Source organism: Salmo trutta, chromosome 32, assembly GCF_901001165.1.
Source record: "Salmo trutta chromosome 32, fSalTru1.1, whole genome shotgun sequence".
Classification (NCBI taxonomy): domain Eukaryota; kingdom Metazoa; phylum Chordata; class Actinopteri; order Salmoniformes; family Salmonidae; genus Salmo; species Salmo trutta.
This window is the reverse complement of record NC_042988.1, coordinates 42525220-42550007: the sequence shown is the minus strand read 5'-3', so window position 1 is coordinate 42550007 and position 24788 is coordinate 42525220. Positions and strand designations below refer to the sequence as shown.

The window sequence follows — 24788 nt, the reverse complement described above, 5'->3', positions numbered from 1 at the left end:
TAATGAATCAGATTACATGGAGAGGAGGACCTGATCCTAGATCATAATGAATCAGATTACATGGAGAGGAGAACCTGATCCTAGATCATAATGAATTAGATTACATGGAGAGGGGGGACCTGATCCTAGATCATAATGAATCAGATTACATGGAGAGGAGGACCTGATCCTAGATCATAATGAATTAGATTACATGGAGAGGAGGGACCTGATCCTAGATCATAATGAATCAGATTACATGGAGCGGAGGACCTGATCCTAGATCAGCTCTGAGACACTTCCTTTATGAATAAGGGCCCAGGAGTCACCAGGGCCAACTGTAAATTGCTCTGGATAAGAGCGTCTGCTCAATGACTAAAATGTAAAATGAGTCACCAGGACAGGCATTGACAGGACGTTCACAGCCACACGTTCACTGGTTAGGTAGGACACAAGATAACTGTTAGATAGTAACAACAGTAATGATACATGGTTAGGTAGAACACAAGATAACTGTTAGATAGGACCAACAGTAATGATACATGGTTAGGTAGGACACAAGATAACTGTTAGATAGGACCAACAGTAATGATACATGGTGAGGTAGGACACAAGATAACTGTTAGATAGGAACAACAGTAATGATACATGGTTAGGTAGGACACAAGATAACTGTTAGATAGGAACAACAGTAATGATACATGGTTAGGTAGGACACAAGATAACTGTTAGATAGGAACAACAGTAATGATACATGGTTAGGTAGGACACAAGATAACTGTTAGATAGGAACAACAGTAATGATACATGGTTAGGTAGGACACAAGATAACTGTTAGATAGGAACAACAGTAATGATACATGGTGAGGTAGGACACAAGATAACTGTTAGATAGGAACAACAGTAATGATACATGCCCTCAATGTGAAGTGATATTAATGCATAAATACAGAGCACAAGTACAACCCTTTTTGTATAAACCTTTTAAGGTAGTAAGAAAATAAACATTCACTTAATATTTCAATAAAGAAGCCAATAAATCACCTGCTAGCAATAACTAGCGTGACATTACAGTGCACTGATTGACGGTGCTGGTTAGCTCGTCATTAACATGGCTAGCTAAGCTAGCAGACACTTGATTAACTTGCAGAAATATGCTTTAAATACAACATAAATATATACATAGTCACATTCACTATTGACTTTGCGATATATCACCCAGTTTTCCAGATACACTATAGTGTTATACAGTTTTAAACAGTTTTATGTCCAGCAGAAGGAATATCTCTGACTGAACAGCAGGCAGACCAACTTTCCAAATAGGGGAGAAACACTCAAAACCCTCTACTTGTTCTTTCATGGAAAATAATACAAAAATGGTAAGTCTGAAGATCTCTCGTATTAACAACCTTAATACAATGGCAGCAAATATTTTTATGAATTCGACAACACATAATGAAAGGAAACGTTATTAATATCACCCCTCTTTCTGAGGTGAATGGTTTCACCCACTACTCTCCCGGAACTGCGGTGTTCTCTGATATCCACGTTGCGCGCATCGCGAGGGAGGTTGATGGAAACTCTACTTTTTCACTTTGTCACACATGCACCTTTGATATCCCGTTCACGAGTATCCCTGTAGCCATAAATTAACAGAATATTCCTCATTTAAATTCAGAGTCGTTGCAAATCATTTTGTGCCACTTGTGTAGCCTACCTGGAGCTGGTAAACGGATTTAATAAATAGCCTGTAACTTCAGTTTATTGTTGTTGTAGCCTTGTGTTATTATGCAACTATTAATGTCCATGTTGAGTTCATTCAATTGGAAGTTATCAAGTGTGACCATGGTAACAGTTCTATCTCAATGGCTGATCAGATGTAAGAATGCATTAGATTGAAGGTAACAGTTCTATCTCAATGGCTGATCAGATGTTAGAATGCATTAGATTGAAGGTAACAGTTCTGTCTCAATGGCTGATCAGATGTTAGAATGCATTAGAATGAAGGTAACAGTCAGATTAGGCTACAGGTAATAAAACACTGGCTGTTGTTGACAAGCATCGACCTGTTCAGTTCATTACCATAGTATTAATATTAGATTCATAGACCTGTTCAGTTCATTACCATAGTATTAATATTAGATTCATAGACCTGTTCAGTTCATTACCATAGTATTAATATTAGATTCATAGACCTGTTCAGTTCATTACCATAGTATTAATATTAGATTCATAGACCTGTTCAGTTCATTACCATAGTATTAATATTAGATAGACCTGTTCAGTTCATTACCATAGTATTAATATTAGATTCATAGACCTGTTCAGTTCATTACCATAGTATTAATATTAGATTCATAGACCTGTTCAGTTCATTACCATAGTATTAATATTAGATAGACCTGTTCAGTTCATTACCATAGTATTAATATTAGATTCATAGACCTGTTCAGTTCATTACCATAGTATTAATATTAGATTCATAGACCTGTTCAGTTCATTACCATAGTATTAATATTAGATAGACCTGTTCAGTTCATTACCATAGTATTAATATTAGATTCATAGACCTGTTCAGTTCATTACCATAGTATTAATATTAGATTCATAGACCTGTTCAGTTCATAACCATAGTATTAATATTAGATTCATAGACCTGTTCAGTTCATTACCATAGTATTAATATTAGATTCATAGACCTGTTCAGTTTATAACCATAGTATTATACTACAGCTACTGAAGGTTAACACATAATTTTTTAAAAACCTTTATTTAACTTGGCAAGTCAGTTAATAACAAATTCTTATTTACAATAATGGCCTACCGGGGAAAACAGTGGGTTAACTGCCGTGTTCAGGGTCAGAACGACAGATTTTTCCTTGTCAGCTCTGGGATTCAAGCCTGCAACCTTTCAGTTACTGCCCCAATGCTCTAACCACTAGGCTACCTGCTGCCCCAACGCTCTAACCACTAGGCTACCTGCTGCCCCAACGCTCTAACCACTAGGCTACCTGCCGCACCAACACTCTAACCACTAGGCTACCTGCCGCCCAAACGCTCTAACCACTAGGCTACCTGCCGCCCCAACGCTCTAACCACTAGGCTACCTGCCACCCGAATGCTCTAACCGCTAGGCTACCTGCCGCCCCAACGCTCTAACCACTAGGCTACCTGCCGCCCCAGCGCTCTAACCACTAGGCTACCTGCCGCCCCAGGGCTCTAACCGCTAGGCTACCTGCCGCCCCAGCGCTCTAACCACTAGGCTATCTGCCGCCCCAACGCTCTAACCACTAGGCTACCTGCCGCCCCAACGCTCTAACCACTAGGCTACCTGCCGCCCGAATGCTCTAACCGCTAGGCTACCTGCCGCCCCAAAGCTCTAACCGCTAGGCTACCTGCCGCCCCAACGCTCTAACCACTAGGCTACCTGCCACCCCAACTCTCTAACCGCTAGGCTACCTGCCGCCCCAACGCTCTAACCACTAGGCTACCTGCCGCCCAAACTCTCTAACCACTAGGCTACCTGCCGCCCCAACGCTCTAACCACTAGGCTACCTGCCGCCCCAACGCTTTAACCACTAGGCTACCTGCCGCCCCTACGCTCTAACGACTCGGCTACCTGCCGCCCCAACGCTCTAACCGCTAGGCTACCTGCCGCCCCAACGCTCTAACCACTAGGTTACCTGCCGCCCCAACACTCTAACCACCAGGCTACCTGCCGCCCCAACGCTCTAACCACTAGGCTACCTGCCGCCCCAACGCTCTAACTACTAGAATACCTGCCGCCCCAGCGCTCTAACCACTAGGTTACCTGCCGCCCCAGCGCTCTAACCACTAGGCAATCTGCCGCCCCAACGCTCTAACCACTAGGCTACCTGCCGCCCCAACGCTCTAACCACTAGGCTACCTGCCACCCCAACGCCCTAACCACTAGACTACCTGCCGCACCAAAGCTCTAACGACTAGGCTACCTGCTGCACCAACGCTGTAACCACTAGGCTACCTGCCGCCACAACGCTCTAACCACTAGGCTACCTGCCACCCCAACGCTCTATCCACTAGGCTGTCTGCCGCACCAACGTTCTAACCACTAGGCTACCTGCCGCCCCAACGCTCTAACCACTAGGCTGTCTGCCGCCCCAACGCTCTAACCAGTAGGCTACCTGCCGCCCCAACGCTCTAACCACTAGGCTACCCAGCAAAATATGATGTAGGCCTATCAGGGGCTATTAGTTAGTTTTCAGGCCTTGTGAGAGGGTTTTGAGAAGTCATTGGGCTAGAAAAAGTAATTACATTAAATAACCTGACTGTTTGGATGTGTCTGTAAACGGTTTTATTTCTAAGAGATAATGAATAAAATAATTAGTTGTCACTGTGTTAACCACAACCAACATGCTGGATCTCTGTTTAGTTGTCACTGTGTTAACCACAACCAACATGTTCGATCTCTGTTTAGTTGTCACTGTGTTAACCACAACCAACATGCTGGATCTCTGTGTAGTTGTCACTGTGTTAACCACAACCAACATGCTGGATCTCTGTTTAGTTGTCACTGTGTTAACCACAACCAACATGTTGGATCTCTGTTTCTCTGTTTAGGGCTCAGTGCTCTAAAATAAGTCTCTCTGGGGAGAGAGAGGAGGTGGTCCCTGCCTCTAAAATGAGTCTCTCTGGGGAGAGAGAGGAGGGGGGCCCTGCATCTAAAATGAGCATCTCTGGGGGACATGACACAAAAACTAAGAGGTGAGCTGACAATATTGTTTCAGAATGTATATTCTAAAATGCTTTTTAATCAGAAATGATTGCTTATGCGTACATTCTATATAACTGTTCTAGATTTTAGATCTGTATGAAAATGTGTTTTTTTGCAAAACGCTATATCACCTAGATATCTATATATCCACCTAGATATCTATATATCCACCTAGATATCTATATATCCACCTAGATATCTATATATCCACCTAGATATCTATATATCCATTGTTTATCAGGAATGGAATGTTTGTATCCTGTATATTTGACTGTGATATCTGGTTGTCTCACCTAGATATCTATATATCCACCTAGATATCTATATATCCATTGTTTATCAGGAATGGAATGTTTGTATCCTGTATATTTGACTGTGATATGTGGTTGTCTCACCTAGATATCTAAAGATGAATTCACTTAGAGATGCCACCTTAATTTGACCCAGTTTCTCACGTCGGGAAAATAACAGCAAATGTGCATTTTATGTGGAAATTACCCACTTTAGAAGTCTTTATAAAGCCTTGTAGTGGTTTAATCATTTCTTTAAACAATGAGATAATATACCAACATTTCTGAAAAGTGATATTTAGCGTTTTGGAATGAAACTCGTTTCCCCATCTGAGCTCAGAGTAGATGAGAGATGTAATGTTTGTCTCTGCTGTGTTGAAGTCCAATCAAGCAGGAGAGACCAGCCTCCCCTGTTCCCAGCTGTGTGTTCCTGAAGAGTGACCAGTCTATGGATCTACCTATACTGTTTAGAGAGGGATACTTTTCTACTGAACAAAGGTAAGAAGAACTCATGGTCAGTGAGTTGAACAACACTGTCTCTAGTCATTTCTCCTCTCCCATTTTACCATTTACTGTTGTTGTTTTCATAATCCATAGGCTTTTCCTTTTGTCCATTTTCACAGTCCTAAAACAATATTAAACAAACACAACATTTCCTCCCTGTGTGTGCGTGTGCGTGCGTCCGGCTACCTGCCGCCCCAGCGCTCTAACCACTAGGCTACCTGCCGCCCCAACGCTCTAACCACTAGGCTGCCTGCCGCCCCAACGCTCTAACCACTAGAATACCTACCGCCCCAGCGCTCTAACCACTAGGCTACCTGCCGCCCCAACGCTCTAACCACTAGGCTGCCTGCCGCCCCAATGCTCTAACCACTAGGCTACCTGCCACCCCAACGCTCTAACCACTAGAATACCTACCGCCCCAGCGCTCTAACCACTAGGCTACCTGCCGCCCCAACGCTCTAACCACTAGGCTGCCTTCCGCCCCAACGCTCTAACCACTAGGCTACCTGCCGCCCCAACGCTCTAACCACTAGGCTACCTGCCGTCCCAACGCTCTAACCACTAGGCTACCTGCCGCCCCAACGCCCTAACCACTAGGCTACTTGCCGCCCCAGCGCTCTAACCACTAGGCTACCTGCCGCCCCAACGCTTCAACCACTAGGCTACCTGCCGCCCCAGCACTCTAACCACTAGGCTACCTGCCGCCCCAACGCACTAACCACTAGGCTACCTGCTGCCCCAAAATAAGATGTAGCCTATCAGGGGCTATTAGTTAGTTTTCAGGCCTTGTGGGAGGGTTTTGAGTAGTCATTGGGATTGAAAAAGTAATTACATTAAATAACCTGACTGTTTGGATGTGTCTGTAAACGGTTTTATTTCTAAGAGATAATGAATAAAATAATTAGTTGTCACTGTGTTAACCACAACCAACATGCTGGATCTCTGTTTAGTTGTCACTGTGTTAACCACAACCAACATGCTGGATCTCTACTTAGTTGTCACTGTGTTAACCACAACCAACATCATTTACATTACATTTACATTTAAGTCATTTAGCAGACGCTCTTATCCAGAGTGACTTACAAATTGGTGCATTCACCTTATGATATCCAGTGGAACAACCACTTTACAATAGTGCATCTAAATCTTTTAAGGGGGGGGGTTAGAAGGATTACTTTATCCTATCCCAGGTATTCCTTAAAGAGGTGGGGTTTCAGGTGTCTCCGGAAGGTGGTGATTGACTCCGCTGTCTTGGCGTCGTGAGGGAGCTTGTTCCACCATTGGGGTGCCAGAGCAGCGAACAGTTTTGACTGGGCTGAGCGGGAACTGTGCTTCCTCAGAGGTAGGGAGGCGAGCAGGCCAGAGGTGGATGAACGCAGTGCCCTTGTTTGGGTGTAGGGCCTGATCAGAGCCTGAACGTACGGAGGTGCCGTTCCCCTCACAGCTCCGTAGGCAAGCACCATGGTCTTGTAGCGGATGCGAGCTTCAACTGGAAGCCAGTGGAGAGAGCGGAGGAGCGGGGTGACGTGAGAGAACTTGGGAAGGTTGAACACCAGACGGGCTGCGGCGTTCTCGATGAGTTGTAGGGGTTTAATGGCACAGGCAGGGAGCCCAGCCAACAGCGAGTTGCAGTAATCCAGACGGGAGATGACAAGTGCCTGGATTAGGACCTGCGCCGCTTCCTGTTGTCATGACGTTGGCCTGTGGGTAAGGTTTATGACCCCCCCATAAATACCTTCTCCCTTCCCCTCTATCTCTGACCCTACAGAAGGACTGGAATAGCCTGTGTTAAATATAAAGAGTCTGGGAACATCAAACATGGGGAAAGGAACCATCTTTTGATAATAAAACCAGTTGGAAATATGCTTGATAACGTAATGAGTATGTATGTCAGTTCATTGTTATCAGTGTTTAGTTGTCACTGTGTTAACCACAACCAACATGCTGGATCTCTGTTTAGTTGTCACTGTGTTAACCACAACCAACATGCTGGATCTCTGTTTAGAGCTCAGTGCTCTAAAATGAGTCTCTCTGGGGGACATATCACCAAAACTAAGATGTGAGCTGACAATATTGCTTAAGACTGTATATTCTAAATAGTTTTTTTTATTCAGAAATGATTGCTTATGGGTACATTCTATATAACTGTTCTAGATTTTAGATGTGCATGGAAATGTGTTTTTTGCAAAACGCTATATCCACCTACATATCTATATTTTTACGACCCGGCTCAGAGTTCGCAACAAAAGGGAGACAACGTGGAGACAAGGAGTATCAAAATATATATTTATTAAATAAAGTAACTAAATAATTAACAATGGTGTGTGTAATCAGTACTCAGTAGTGTAAGTGAGTGTTTTGCATACCTGAATATAATAATGCAGGGTGTTGAAAGGTGCCAAAGCAAATAACCAAAAAGCCACAAAACTACACAACCAAAATCAACAAAGTGTCTGCGTGGAGAGAGTCTTCCCAATGACTGTGGAAGAGGTGCCTTTATCCTGGGACACACCCGAGCCCAGGTGTCTCCAATAGATCTGATGACCCTCCCAACTCCGCCCACCGGCATCCTACTAAGGAAACAAGAACAAAAAGAGAGAATACGGCAGACAGAGTGGGAGGGTCGTCACAACCCCCCCCCCCCCCCATAAAACTGGGGACCAACAAGGACCCCGGAACAACGTACCAGCCCCTGCGTCCCAAATTGACAAGGCCTTAATGACACAATGACAAGGGGTGACGTGTTCACAGTTCCACCTGCCCCAACCAACCTCCTCTCCAGACCTCAGCAACCTTTACACAGGAAGCAACTTTTAAGAGGAAAGAAGAAAACAAGACCAGGAGTGAACAGGCAGGAAAGTTAGAACATGACAAAATCAAACAATGGTCAGTCATAACACTCAGGAACAGGGCACACAAGAGACCGTATCATCTACAAACGCAAACAACATCTCTCAACTGTTTAGTCATTTCCCAACGATTCATAGTCACTCCAACGATTCATAGTCACTCCAACGATTCATAGTCACTCCAACGATTCATAGTCACTCCAACGATTCATAGTCACTCCAACGATTCATAGTCACTAACTCATAACCGAATACGAGTACCGACCAGAGGGTGTAATAAAGGCAAACATTTCATGTGCCCTCCTCGTCAGTGGCACCTGCCAATAGCAAAATAACAGGTCAAATTAGCTCACAAACTTAGCTGCGCCGACTTGCTCAACGCAGTCTTCCATCCGAGGAAGAGGAAATTAATCTGGCTCAGTGACTCCGTTTACCTTACGGTGGTCCGTTCCATCCGGTTTACTGACCAAGATACAGGGAGAAGCCCAACTGGAGAAAGAAAGCTCTGCTATCTTACTCTCCAGCATGTACCTGACCTCAGCATCCAGACAATGCAGTTTCTTTACAAAGACTCTATAGAACCGCTGACGAATGGGGTCAGCATCTCCAATGTCAATATCATGCTCTATCAAGTTTGTACGTGTAGGTGTATCAGAGAACTCCGGAAATTTCCGAATCAGACCAACCATCTCTTTCCGCCCATCAACAGGTAGATGAGTAAGAAGGTTGTCCAAAATATCCAGTGTCTCTGAATTTCTCAATCTACCTTGCAGTATGCAATCGTCGGGACCAGGAACATCTTCCTCATCATGCACAGACCTAGCATGAGAACAACCAAAGGATGTAACGGTATCAGCCAAAATAACAGATTTACTGTCCTCTGTAGACTCCCACTGTTCCACAGGCACAATTTGGTCGCGCAACTTTTCTAATGTGGGGTCAGTCCGTTGCGCATCGATTAAATCAGAGCGGGGTACAGGTAACGGGATAACGGGGAAAACAGTGAGAGACGTCTTTGTGGTATTCTCATTTACCGACGCAGTAACTAGGTCGCCATGGATCATAGAACGCGTCACTGCACACGCAGAGAACACCTCTGGGAAACTCTGCGCACTCTCATCAGGAATCCCTACAATTGACGGTTTAGTGGAAACCACTAGAGATGGAAACACGACAGGCCACACACGCTCACCAGCCAAGTTATTCCCAAGGATAACGTCGATACCCTCAATAGGCAACGAAGGACGCACCCCCACAACAACCTCACCTTTCACCAGCCCACAATCCAATATCAGTTTATGCAATGGAACTGACAGATTGTTCAAACCTATTCCCCTAATTAGAACACTATTCCCAGAATCAGTCTCAGCAGAGAAGGGTAACACAGATTCCAACACAAACGATTCCGAGGCACCTGTGTCTCGTAAGATCTTCACTGGCACTAGGTTCTTACTTCCTAACATAGACACAAAACCCTCCGTAATGAAAGGTAAATAGTCTGGGTCAATATGGACTTTCACATGACCCTGGGCCTGAGACAATGTGTCATGAGTAACCTGATGTGGAACAGACGCAGCCAACGCCGTAGGCCTAGATTTAACGTTAACACACGTACTGAATTTACCCCTAGACCTGAGAACCGGACATTCGTTTTTCCAATGACCTGAGTCTTGACAGTAGTGACACTCTGTTTTTCCACCGGAGTCAGGCTCAACCCTAGTTGAATAAAACTCTGCCCGTGAACCAGAGTATCTCTGTGAGCGAGGCCCAAATCTCTCCGAACGCCCCCACTCACTCCAAGTACGGGGTTCTACAAAAACACTTTTGTGAGTCAAAACATATTCATCCGCCAAAACCGCAGCTTCAGCGACAGTCTTTACTTTTCGTTCGTTAATATACGTTGCTATATGATCGGGGATTGTGTCCTTAAATTGCTCCAACATAATCAGATCACACAGCCCTTGAAAAGTCATAACCGCAGAGGCGGAACACCAGCGATTAAACTGTGAAGATAATTTTCGCGCAAACTCAACATGAGTCTGCTTATCATCCCTTTTTAAAGTTCTAAATCGTTGGCGGTAAGCCTCAGGAACCAATTCGTAAATCTGTAACACCGCCGTTTTAACCTTATCATAACTGACACTGTCGGCTACACTAAGAGCTGAATATGCTTCCTGCGCTTTACCAGTCAGCACACACTGCAACATTAAAGCGCGATCAGAATCAGGCCAACTCCTAGCGTTAGCAACACGCTCAAACAACGAAAAGAATGTCTCAGGGTCCCTTTCATTAAACTGAGGCAACAACCGTAAATTCCCAACAATGTCAAATGTGTCCGGGGCACGACCAAAAGAGGAACGATTCCTAAGTAAATCTGCGTCACCTTCCCAGAGCAAACTCTCTCCTGAGAGCTTTCCTTCCCTAACCAACTCTAGTCGCTCTTGTTGCAGCTTGATTTTAGCACGCTCCATATCCTGTTTAAACTCCAATTCCTTCTCATATTTTACCCGATCAGCAGCCAATTCCTTTTCATATTTTAACTGATCAGCAGCCAATTCCTTTTCATATTTTACCCGATCGTGCTCTTGCTGTAACAGAAGCAGCTCTTTCTGCTGTTCAAAAAGAAGACTACTAGGACTAACCGATGGAGCGGTAATTGTGACATATCGGGGAGACGGTGAGTCCTCAGCAGAGGCTGCCCCAGTGGTAACGTCAAGAATACCGCTCTCCATCAGATTGGCCTTCAATATTAACCTAATATAATTTTAGACGTTTATCACTAATTTCAACCTTGTAGTGTTCAGCAACCTTCAGCAGCTGTTCTTTAGTACATAAGTCTAACAGTTCCTCTGATGGAAAGCGAATGAACTCGTCTACATTAGACGCCATAGTCAGAGAAAAAAAATGTCTCACTCAACCCCTCTGCTGAGCACACCAGACCACAACAAGAGAAATAACAATCACACTGGCACCACAGAAAGAGAGATGAGATATGGAGCTTCCCCAAAACCTACAATAACTCAACCCTAGTCTTCATGCAAATTTGCGATGGGTAATTATGCACTGTAGCCCGCTGGCAAGGAAGTAACCCCCCAGCACGCTGGTAGATTCCACCAAGCCACGGATGTGCTCCCGAGACAACTGCTCAGTCCACAGACACCACACAAAAATAACAAACTTTAACAATGCCCAACATATTCCAAAATGAAACACGTCGCTAAGCCTATCAGGGGAAATAGGCTATAGCTCCGGGTAGTAAGTTTCACTACCCTACCCAATTCTCCCACCGAGGTACACAGCTGATTGCACTCACCTCCTCAGACCAACGTCCCAACAGCAAGTAGAACAAGCGTTTCCAGGCTGGGCAGGGCCTGGAAACTAACCAATGTACTCTCTCCAACACAGCACACCAACCAAACAAACAAAAGCAACCAGTACTGAGCACCAAACTCAAACTAACAAAATATACAAACAAAGCACCTACAGAATTTAACATACCTCCACGTTTTCTCCCAAACACAATCCGTTCAAAATCCCGGATGAGCCCCCACTTGTTACGACCCGGCTCAGAGTTCGCAACAAAAGGGAGACAACGTGGAGACAAGGAGTATCAAAATATATATTTATTAAATAAAGTAACTAAATAATTAACAATGGTGTGTGTAATCAGTAATCAGTAGTGTAAGTGAGTGTTTTGCATACCTGAATATAATAATGCAGGGTGTTGAAAGGTGCCAAAGCAAATAACCAAAAAGCCACAAAACTACACAACCAAAATCAACAATGTGTCTGCGTGGAGAGAGTCTTCCCAATGACTGTGGAAGAGGTGCCTTTATCCTGGGACACACCCGAGCCCAGGTGTCTCCAATAGATCTGATGACCCTCCCAACTCCGCCCACCGGCATCCTACTAAGGAAACAAGAACAAAAAGAGAGAATACGGCAGACAGAGTGGGAGGGTCGTCACAATATATCCACCTAGACATCTATATATCCACCTAGATATCTATATATCCACCTAGACATCTATATATCCACCTAGATATCTATATATCCACCTAGACATCTATATATCCACCTAGATATCTATATATCCACCTAGACATCTATATATCCACCTAGATATCTATATATCCACCTAGATATCTATATATCCACCTAGACATCTATATATCCACCTAGATATCTATATATCCACCTAGACATCTATATATCCACCTAGACATCTATATATCCACCTAGACATCTATATATCCACCTAGATATCTATATATCCACCTAGATATCTATATATCCACCTAGATATCTATATATCTACCTAGACATCTATATATCCACCTAGATATCTATATATCCACCTAGACATCTATATATCCACCTAGATATCTATATATCCGCCTAGATATCTATATATCCACCTAGATATCTATATATCCACCTAGACATCTATATATCCACCTAGACATCTATATATCCACCTAGACATCTATATATCCACCTAGATATCTATATATCCGCCTAGACATCTATATATCCGCCTAGATATCTATATATCCACCTAGATATCTATATATCCACCTAGACATCTATATATCCACCTAGACATCTATATATCCACCTAGATATCTATATATCCACCTCGATATCTATATATCCACCTAGACATCTATATATCCACCTAGACATCTATATATCCACCTAGATATCTATATATCCACCTAGATATCTATATATCCACCTAGATATCTATATATCCACCTAGACATCTATATATCCACCTAGATATCTATAAATCCACCTAGATATCTATATATCCACCTAGACATCTATATATCCACCTAGACATCTATATATCCATTCTTTATCAGGAGTGGAATGTTGGTATCCAGTATATTTAACTGTGATATGTGGTTGTCCCACCTAGATATCTAAAGATGAATTCACTTGCAGATGCCATGTTAATTTGACCCAGTTTCTCACGTCGGGAAAATAACAGCAAATGTGCATTTTATGTGGAAATTACCCACTTTAAAAGTCTTTATAAAGCCTTGTAGTGGTTTAATCATTTCTTTAAATAATGAGATAATTTACCAACATTTCTGAAAAGTGATATTTAGTGTTATGTAATGAAACTCATATGTTTCCCCATCTGAGCTCAGAGTAGATGAGATATGTAATGTTTGTCTCTGTTGAAGTCCAATCAAGCAGGAGAGACCAGCCTCCCCTGTTCCCAGCTGTGTGTCCATGAAGAGTGACCAGTCTATGGGTCTACCTATACTGTTTAGAGAGGGAGACCTTTCTACTGAACAAAGGTAAGAAGAACTCATGGGTCATGGTCAGTGAGTTAAACAACACTGTCTCTAGTCATTTCTCCTCTCCCATTTTCACATTTATTGTTGTTGTTTTCATAATCCATTGTCTTTTCCTTTTGTCCATTTTCATAGTCCTAAAACAATATTAAACAAACACAACATTCCCTCCCTGTGTGTGCACGTCTGGCTACCTGCCGCCCCAAAATAAGATGTAGGCCTATCAGGGGCTATTAGTTAGTGTTCAGGTCTTGTGGGAGGGTTTTGAGTAGTCATTGGGCTAGAAAAAGTAATTACATTAAATAACCTGACTGTTTGGATGTGTCTGTTAGTAAACGGTTTTATTTCTAAGAGATAATTAATAAAATAATTAGTTGTCACTGTGTTAACCACAACCAACATGCTGGATCTCTGTTTAGTTGTCACTGTGTTAACCACAACCAACATGCTGGATCTCTGTTTAGTTGTTACTGTGTTAACCACAACCAACATGCTGGATCTCTGTTTAGTTGTCACTGTGTTAACCACAACCAACATGCTGGATCTCTGTTTAGTTGTTACTGTGTTAACCACAACCAACATGCTGTATCTCTGTTTAGTTGTTACTGTGTTAACCACAACCAACATGCTGGATCTCTGTTTAGTTGTCACTGTGTTAACCACAACCAACATGCTGGATCTCTGTTTAGTTGTCACTGTGTTAACCACAACCAACATGCTGGATCTCTGTTTAGTTGTTACTGTGTTAACCACAACCAACATGCTGGATCTCTGTTTAGTTGTCACTGTGTTGACCACAACCAACATGCTGGATCTCTGTTTAGTTGTCACTGTGTTAACCACAACCAACATGCTGGATCTCTGTTTAGTTGTCACTGTGTTGACCACAACCAACATGCTGGATCTCTGTTTAGTTGTTACTGTGTTAACCACAACCAACATGTTGGATCTCTGTTTAGTTGTCACTGTGTTAACCACAACCAACATGCTGGATCTCTGTTTAGTTGTCACTGTGTTAACCACAACCAACATGCTGGATCTCTGTTTAGTTGTCACTGTGTTAACCACAACCAACATGCTGGATCTCTGTTTAGTTGTCACTGTGTTAACCACAACCAACATGTTGTATCTCTGTTTAGAGCTCAGTGCTCTAAAATGAGTCTCTCTGGGGGACATATCACCAAAACTAAGAGGTGAGCTGACAATATTGCTTAAGAATGTATATTCTAAATAGTTTTTTATTCAGAAATGATTGCTTATGGGTACATTCTATATAACTGTTCTAGATTTTAGATGTGTATGAAAATGTGTTTTTTGCAAAACGCTATATATCCATTGATTAGCAGGAATGGAATGTTAGTGTCCTGTATATTTGACTGTGATATGTGGTTGTCTCACCTAGTGTAATGCGGTGCGTGCTGGTGGCAGGGAAGTCAGGCGCAGGAGAATGAACTTGGTAAAAACAGAGCTGTTTAATAAACATAAAAAAAAAAAAAAATCAGAAAACCAAAGTATTCAAAAATAACATAATAGGGCGCAAAACCCGTCGCACACCAGAACAAAATAACACACCTACATACAACAAACAATCTCTGACAAGGACATGAGGGGAAACAGAGGGTTAAATACACAAGATGTAATGAATGGGATTGGAACCAGGTGTGTAGGAAGACAAGACAAAACCAATGAAAATGGATCAATGATGGCTAGAAGACCAGTGACGTCGACCGCCGAACACCACTTCGTCGGAAGTCGTGACACCTAGATATCTATATATCCACCTAGATATCTATATATCCACCTAGATATCTATATATCCACCTAGACATCTATATATCCACCTAGATATCTATATATCCACCTAGATATCTATATATCCACCTAGATATCTTTATATCCACCTATACATCTATAAATCCACCTAGATATCTATATATCCACCTAGATATCTATATATCCACCTGGACATCTATATATCCACCTAGATATCTATATATCCACCTAGACATCTATATATCCACCTAGATATCTATATATCCACCTAGACATCTATATATCCACCTAGATATCTATATATCCACCTAGATATCTATATATCCACCTATACATCTATATATCCACCTAGATATCTATATATCCACCTAGATATCTATATATCCACCTAGATATCTATATATCCACCTAGATATCTATATATCCACCTAGATATCTATATATCCACCTAGACATCTATATATCCACCTAGATATCTATATATCCACCTAGATATCTATATATCCACCTATACATCTATATATCCACCTAGATATCTATATATCCACCTAGATATCTATATATCCACCTAGATATCTATATATCCACCTAGATATCTATATATCCACCTAGACATCTATATATCCACCTAGACATCTATATATCCACCTAGACATCTATATATCCACCTAGACATCTATATATCCACCTAGACATCTATATATCCACCTAGACATCTATATATCCACCTAGATAACTATATATCCACCTAGATATCTATATATCCACCTAGAGATCTATATATCCACCTAGATATCTATATATTCACCTAGATATCTATATATCCACCTAGACATCTATATATCCACCTAGATATCTATATATCCACCTAGACATCTATATATCCACCTAGATATCTATATATCCACCTAGATATCTATATATCCACCTAGACATCAATATATCCACCTAGACATCTATATATCCACCTAGATATCTATATATCCACCTAGATATCTATATATCCACCTATACATCTATATATCCACCTAGATATCTATATATCCACCTAGATATCTATATATCCACCTAGATATCTATATATCCACCTAGATATCTATATATCCACCTAGACATCTATATATCCACCTAGACATCTATATATCCACCTAGACATCTATATATCCACCTAGACATCTATATATCCACCTAGACATCTATATATCCACCTAGACATCTATATATCCACCTAGATATCTATATATCCACCTAGATATCTATATATCCACCTAGACATCTATATATCCACCTAGATATCTATATATTCACCTAGATATCTATATATCCACCTAGACATCTATATATCCACCTAGATATCTATATATCCACCTAGACATCTATATATCCACCTAGATATCTATATATCCACCTAGATATCTATATATCCACCTAGACATCAATATATCCACCTAGACATCTATATATCCACCTAGATATCTATATATCCACCTAGATATCTAGATATCCACCTAGATATCTATATATCCACCTAGATATCTATATATCCACCTAGACATCTATATATCCACCTAGACATCTATATATCCACCTAGACATCTATATATCCACCTAGACATCTATATATCCACCTAGATATCTCTATATCCACCTAGACATCTATATATCCACCTAGATATCTATATATCCACCTAGACATCTATATATCCACCTAGATATCTATATATCCACCTAGATATCTATATATCCACCTAGACATCTATATATCCACCTAGATATCTCTATATCCACCTAGATATCTATATCTCCACCTAGATATCTATATATCCACCAAGACATCTATATATCCACCTAGATATCTCTATATCCACCTAGATATCTATATATCCACCTAGATATCTCTATATCCACCTAGATATCTATATATCCACCTAGATATCTATATATCCACCTAGATATCTATATATCCACCTAGACATCTATATATCCACCTAGTTATCTATATATCCACCTAGACATCTATATATCCACCTAGATATCTATATATCCATTGTTTAGCAGGAATGGAATGTTCGTATCCTGTATATCTGACTGTGATATGTGGTTGTCCCACCTAGATATCATAAGATGAATGGACTTACAGATGCCATATCTTAATTTGACCCAGTTTTTCACAGCAGGAAAATAACAGCAAATTAGCATTTTGTTATGTGGATTATAATTAATGGAAATGCTTTGTAAGGGCAAATCAAGTCTGACATTTTTAAGTGGAAATTAAACACTGTAGAAGCCTTTATAAAGCCTTGTAGTGGTTTAATAATTTCTTTAAACAATAAAATCTAATGTACCAACATTTCTGAAGATGGATATATAGCGTTTTGGAATGAAACTCTTCTTTCCCCATCTGAGATCAGAGTAGATGAGAGATGTAATGTTTGTCTCTGTTGTGTTGAAGACCAATCAAGAGGAAGAGACCAGCCTCCCCTGTTCCCAGCTGTGTGTCCATGAAGAGTGACCAGTCTATGGGTCTACCTATACTGTTTAGAGAGAGAGACTTTTCTACTGAACAAAGGTAAGAAGAACTCATGGGTCGTGGTCAGTGAGTTAAACAACACTGTCTCTAGTCATTTCTCCTTTCACATTTTACCATTTATTTTTGTTGTTTTCATAATCCATAGGCTAATCCTTTTATCCATTTTCATAGTCCTAAAACAATATTAAACAAACACTACTTTCCCTCCCTGTCTCTGAGGTCGAGACAGCGGTCGAGACAGCAGGTGTGGTAGAGAGAGAGGGTCGAAACAGCAAGTCCGGGGCAAGGTAGCACGTCAGGTGAACAGGTCAGGGTTCTATAGCCGCAGGCAGACAGGTAGAAACCGGATAAACAGCACAAAACGGAATCACGTCAGGAGGATCATGTATCAATACTGGCTGCAAATATTGAGGAGGCTTATTCTAATGCTTACCCAATAAAAATGCACTATATCACAAATTTGGCACAGATAAGCATTAGGCATCACATCATAAAATATATTGAGACAAATTACAGACCGTAGTCTACAAGTAGCAAAATACAACTCGATTGAACTTAAACATGTATTTCAATCTGATTGTAATAGGCCTATTGCCTACTGTTTATATTTTAATGCTGTCATCTCGGTTTTCATTTGAAGAATAATTTTATGCGTCGCTTGTTTTTATCAAATGCAAAGACATTTGCAACTTTGTATTTGTTGTCAACTTTGTTCTGAAGTTATCAGTCGTCACAAAGAGACTAATAAACCATGTGATTCTATGTTTAGCAGAGATCTTCTGTGTATAAAGTGATGCAGGAGGGCAGAAAAACATTTAACGATGCACTAAGCTGTTCAACGTTAATAACGATGGTTTAGGGAAACAGCTCAGAGATTTAACAATACTCCTACGAAGGTTTTAATGATGAAATTAGCTTTAAGATGCTTTTGTGAAACCAGACCCTGGATAAAAACATCTGCTGAATTCAAAAGTAAATGTTTTACATACAGATCTCATATTACTGTATTTAATCTTTTACATTATATATTTTTTTATATTGATGTCACAAATGTATAATTTGTACCTATCTTTATAAAAAATGTAGTTATTTGTTACATTTGACTGTGTAAAACCTAGCAGTACTACTGATTTCTCTGAGAGGCAGATATATATTATTACTGTGTTAAACCTAGCAGTACTACTGATTTCTCTGAGAGTGAGGCAGATATATATTATTACTGTATTAAACCTAGCAGTACTACTGATTTCTCTGAGAGTGAGGCAGATATATATTATTTCTGTGTAAAACCTAGCAGTACTACTGATTTCTCTGAGAGTGAGGCAGATATATATTATTACTGTGTAAAACCTAGCAGTACTACTGATTTCTCTGAGAGTGAGACAGACATATATTAATACTGTATAAAACCTAGCAGTACTACTGATTTCTCTGAGAGTGAGGCAGATATATATTGTTACGGTGTTAAACCTAGCAGTTCTACTGATTTCTCTGAGAGTGAGGCAGATATACAGCATTTTGCATGATTATGTGTCTCTCTGAAATGAAACCATCAACTGATAGATTTTAAACAAATACATGTCTGTTATTGAACAACCCCATGCCATGATTAGATCGTGAAAAAACACAACAATCTCTTTCAAAATGTCTTTAAGAAATAAAAGCTAATTTACTAATGTTTCTGAAGATGGATATATAGCGTTTTTGAATGAAACTCTTCTTTCCCCATCTGAGCTCAGAGTAGATGAGAGATGTAATGTTTGTCTCTGTTGTGTTGAAGCCCAATCAAGCAGGAGAGACCAGCCTCCCCTGTTCCCAGCTGTGTGTCCATGAAGAGTGACCAGTCTATGGGTGAACCTATAGAGTTTAGAGAGGGAGACTTTACTACTGAACAAAGGTAAGAAGAACTCATGGGTCATGGTCAGTGAGTTAAACAACACTGTCTCTAGTCATTTCTCCTCTCCCATTTTCCCATTTATTTTAGTTGTTTTCACTTTTTTCATTTTTTTTTCACCTTTATTTAACCAGGTAGGCAAGTTGAGAACAAGTTCCCATTTACTATTGCGACCTGGCCAAGATTAAGCAAAGCAGTTCGACACAAACAACAACACAGAGTTACACATGGAGTAAAACAAACATACAGTCAATAATACAGTAGAAAAATAAGTCTATATACAATGTGAGCAAATGAGGTGAGATAAGGGAGGTAAAGGCAAAAAAAGGCCATGGTGGTGAAGTAAATACAATATAGCAATTAAAACACTGGAATGGCAGATTTGCAGTGGAAGAAAGTGCAAAGTAGAAATATAAATAATGGGGTGCAAAGGAGCAAAATAAATAAATGCAGTAGGGGAAGAGGTAGGTGTTTGGGCTAAATTATAGATGGGCTATGTACAGGTGCAGTAATCTGTGAGCTGCTCTGACAGATGGTGCTTAAAGCTAGTGAGGGAGATAAGTGTTTCCAGTTTCAGAGATTTTTGTAGTTCGTTCCAGCCATTGGCAGCAGAGAACTGGAAGGAGAGGCGGCCGAAGAAGGAATTGGCTTTGGGGGTGACCAGAAAGATATACCTGCTGGAGCGTGTGCTACAAGTGGGTGCTGCTATGGTGACCAGCGAGCTGAGATAAGGGGGGACTTTACCAAGCAGGGTCTTGTAGATGACCTGGAGCCAGTGGGTTTGGCGACGAGTATGAAGCGAGGGCCAGCCAACGAGAGCACACAGGTTGCAGTGGTGGGTAGTATATGGGGCTTTGGCGACAAAACAGATGATACAGAAGGAACTGTGATAGACTGCATCCAATGTATTGAGTAGGGTATTGGAGACTATTTTGTAAATGACATCACCGAAGTCGAAGATCGGTAGGATGGTCAGTTTTACAAGGGTATGTTTGGCAGCATGAGTGAAGGATGCTTTGTTTTGCGAAATAGGAAGACAATTCTAGATTTAACTTTGGATTGGAGATGTTTGATGTGAGTCTGGAAGGAGAGTTTACAGTCTAACCAGACACCTAGGTATTTGTAGTTTTCCACATATTCTAAGTCAGAACCGTCCAGAGTAGTGATGCTGGATGGGCGGGCAGGTGCAGGCAGCGTCAGTTGAAGAGCATGCATTTAGTTTTACTTGTATTTAAGAGCAGTTGGAGGCCACGGATGAGAGTTGTATGGCATTGAAACTCGTCTGGAGGGTTGTTAACACAGTGTCCAATGAAGGGCCAGAAGTATACAGAATGGTGTCGTCTGCGTAGAGGTGGATCAGAGACTCACCAGCAGCAAGAGCGACATCATTGATGTATACAGAGAAGAGAGTTGGCCCGAGAATTGAACCTTGTTGCACCCCCATAGAGACTGCCAGAGGCCCGGACAACAGGCCCTCCGATTTGACACACTGAACTCTATATGTGTGTGTGTGTGTGTGTGTGTGTGTGTGTGTGTGTGTGTGTGTGTGTGTGTGTGTGTGTGTGTGTGTGTGTGTGTGTGTGTGTGTGTGTGTGTGTGTGTGTGTGTGTGTGTGTGTGTACTCCCTGGATGAGGAGATGTAATCTCATGTTTTGTCCACAGAAACCAACAGGAGAGATCAGAGTCAGAGATTCTCAGTGGTCAGTCTTCCCAGAGTCATCAAGCAGACCTGGCCTCCATATTCAGTGTATGTGGTCCTGTTATGTACATTTGTTTTTGTTTACCTCAAGTAAAGTTGATCTGTCAATCATTCATTAATTTGTTGATGAGAAAGCATTTCTTCTCTTGCTAAACTTATTTACTTTATTTAATTTAGTTGCTTGAAGAGAATATTATGACATTTGTGAAGAATGAACTGAAGAGGTTCAAGAGGATTCTTAGTCCAGAACTCCCAGAAGGCTTTGAGAGTCAGAAGCAGGATAAGGAAGTGGTGGATGCTGAAGATGAGAAGCAGGAGAGCACTGCCAGAGAGGGGGCTCTGAAGATCACACTGCACGTCCTGAGGAAAATGAACCAGAAGGAGCTTGCTGACACACTGGAGAAATGTAAGATCTGTCTGCCTCATGTTGAATGTTGTTTTATAACATTTAAAAGCTGTAGCTAAAGTACAGCTAAAGTAGCTGTGAAACTCAATGATATTGTAGCAGCCTTAACACAACACCTAGTGACCTCATCAAGTAGCAGCAGGGATGTGTTGTGGTGATTAATTTAGAGAGAGAGAGACAACATTAATAATAATAATACCATCAATAATACCAATAATAATATAATCAGTAACACCAGTCTGCAATGCATTATGAAAACATTTACACATTTATACAGTCATTTAAGAGAAGACATTATTATAATGTACAACTTTATAACAGTCCTACAATACTGTAGGCATTAAAACAGACGTAATATTAATATCCTCTGTGTTATTTCTTCATTCAGATGAGCTTGCTGTGATTTGCCAACGTGAACTCAAATCTAATCTAAAGAAGAAGTTTCAATGTGTATTTGAGGGGATCGCTAAACAAGGAAACCCAACACTTCTCAATAAGATCTACACAGAGCTCTACATCACAGAGGCTGGAACAGGAGAGGTCAATAATGAACATGAGCTGAGACAGATTGAGACAACAACCAGGAAACAAGCAAGACCAGACACTGCAGTCAAATGTAACGACATCTTCAAACCCTTAACTGGACAAGACAAAAGTATCAGAACTGTGCTGACAAAGGGAGTTGCTGGCATTGGAAAAACAGTCTCTGTGCAGAAGTTCATTCTGGACTGGGCTGAAGGAAAAGCAAATCAGGATGTCCAATTTGTATTTTCATTCCCTTTCCGGGAGCTGAATTTGATGCAAGAGGACAAACACACTTTGATTGAACTTCTCAATCACTTCTCAATGGAAACCAAACAATCAGGAATCTCCATCTACAACAAGTACAACGTTCTGTTCATCTTTGATGGTCTGGATGAGTGCCGACTGCCCCTAGACTTCCAGAAGAACAAGATCTGTTGGGACGTCACAGAGTCAACCTCAGTGGATGTTCTGCTGACAAATCTCATCAAGGGAAATCTGCTTCCCTCTGCTCTCCTCTGGATAACTACCCGACCTGCAGCAGCCAATAAGATCCCTTCAGGGTGTGTTGACCAGGTGACAGAGGTACGAGGGTTCAATGACCCACAGAAGGAGGAGTACTTCAGGAAGAGATTCAGTGATGAGGACCTGGCCAGCAGAATCATCTCACACATAAAGACATCAAGGAGCCTCCACATCATGTGCCACATTCCAGTCTTCTGTTGGATTTCTGCAACAGTCCTTGAACACATGATGGAACATAAGAGAGAAGAGATGCCCAAGACTCTGACTGAGATGTACACACACCTTGTGACGTTTCATACCAGACAGAATAATGAAAAGTATCTTGGGAAAGAAGAGACAGGTCCACACTGGAATAAAGAGAGCATTCTGTCACTGGGAAAACTGGCTTTTCAACAGCTTGTGAAGGGCAATCTGATTTTCTATGAAGAAGACCTGAAAGAGGCTGGCATTGATGTCAATGAAGCCTCAGTGTACTCAGGATTGTGCACACAGCTCTTTAAAGAGGAATGTGTTCTGTACCAGAACAAGGTGTACTGCTTTGTTCATCTGAGCATTCAGGAGTTTTTGGCTGCTGTATATGTGTTCCTCTCATTCATCAACAACAATGAGAATCTAATGGACCAACTGCAAACAAAATCCAATAACTTTTCTTTGCTGTTCAGAGATGAGCCTGAAGTTACTTTCTACAAGAGTGCTGTGGATAAAGCCTTACAAAGTGAGACGGGAAACCTGGACCTTTTCCTCCGCTTCCTTCTGGGCCTCTCACTGGAGTCCAATCAGAAGCACTTACGAGGTCTACTGACAAAGACAAGAAGCAGCTCACAGAGCCATGAAGAAACAGTCAAGTACATCAAGGAGAAGATCAGGGAGAATCCCTCTCCAGAGAGGAGCATCAATCTGTTCCACTGTCTGAATGAACTGAATGACCATTCTCTAGTGGAGGAGATCCAAAGCTACCTGAGCTCAGGAAGTCTCTCAAAACCCAACCTGTCACCTGCACAGTGGTCAGCTCTGGTCTTTGTGTTGCTGACTTCAGAAAAGGAGCTGGAAGTGTTTGACCTGAAGAAATACTCCAGATCAGAGGAAGGTCTTCTGAGGCTGCTGCCAGTGGTCAAAGCCTCCAGAGCTGCTCTGTGAGTACATCAAATGACGTATAAGAACTAATCATCAGGAAGAAATATTCTGTTTAGAGCAAGATATGTATTATTATATGTATATAATATTATATTGAATAACATATTGAATAAATGCATTGATTTTCACACTAGTATAACATTATGACCATAAAATTCTAGGAGACGGAAGATGAATCCGTTTGAGAGAATAAACCAAATGCATCTGCCATTGTCCTTCTACACTACTCGTTAAATCAACAGTGTTTTTGTGAAGTCATGATGATCTCTTTGTCAGGCTGTCAGGCTGTGGAGTCACAGAGGAAGGCTGTGCTTCTCTGGTCTCAGCTCTGAGGTCAAACCCCTCACACCTGAGAGAGCTGGACCTGAGTAACAATGACCTGAAGGATTCAGGACTGAAGCTGCTCTCTGCTGGACTGGGGAATCCCCACTGTAAACTGGAGACTCTGAGGTCAGTATTCCTGTAGTTGGTCAACAAGTGATAACTGTTAACCAGATCCACATGTGTTTACCAGGTACACATAGTCCACACCATATGTGTTTGGACAGAGAAGCTTACAGTTTTAATGTAGGTGCTATGCTCCAGCATTTTGGAGTTGAGGTAGAATGTTTCATATTAGGTG

General features: G+C 41.4%; 1 protein-coding gene and 1 long non-coding RNA gene across 2 annotated transcripts in view; one reads left to right on the top strand and one right to left on the bottom strand.

Moving 5' to 3' along the window:
• Nucleotides 1–24788, bottom strand: part of LOC115171939 (NLR family CARD domain-containing protein 3-like) — a 1137260-nt gene that overhangs the window by 853514 nt on the left and 258958 nt on the right. The window lies entirely within an intron of this gene.
• LOC115171958 (uncharacterized) lies at nucleotides 5381–21596 on the top strand. The gene is made up of 3 exons (XR_003871309.1): nucleotides 5381–5520; nucleotides 13570–13686; nucleotides 21543–21596. It is a non-coding gene; the product is annotated as an uncharacterized LOC115171958 (long non-coding RNA).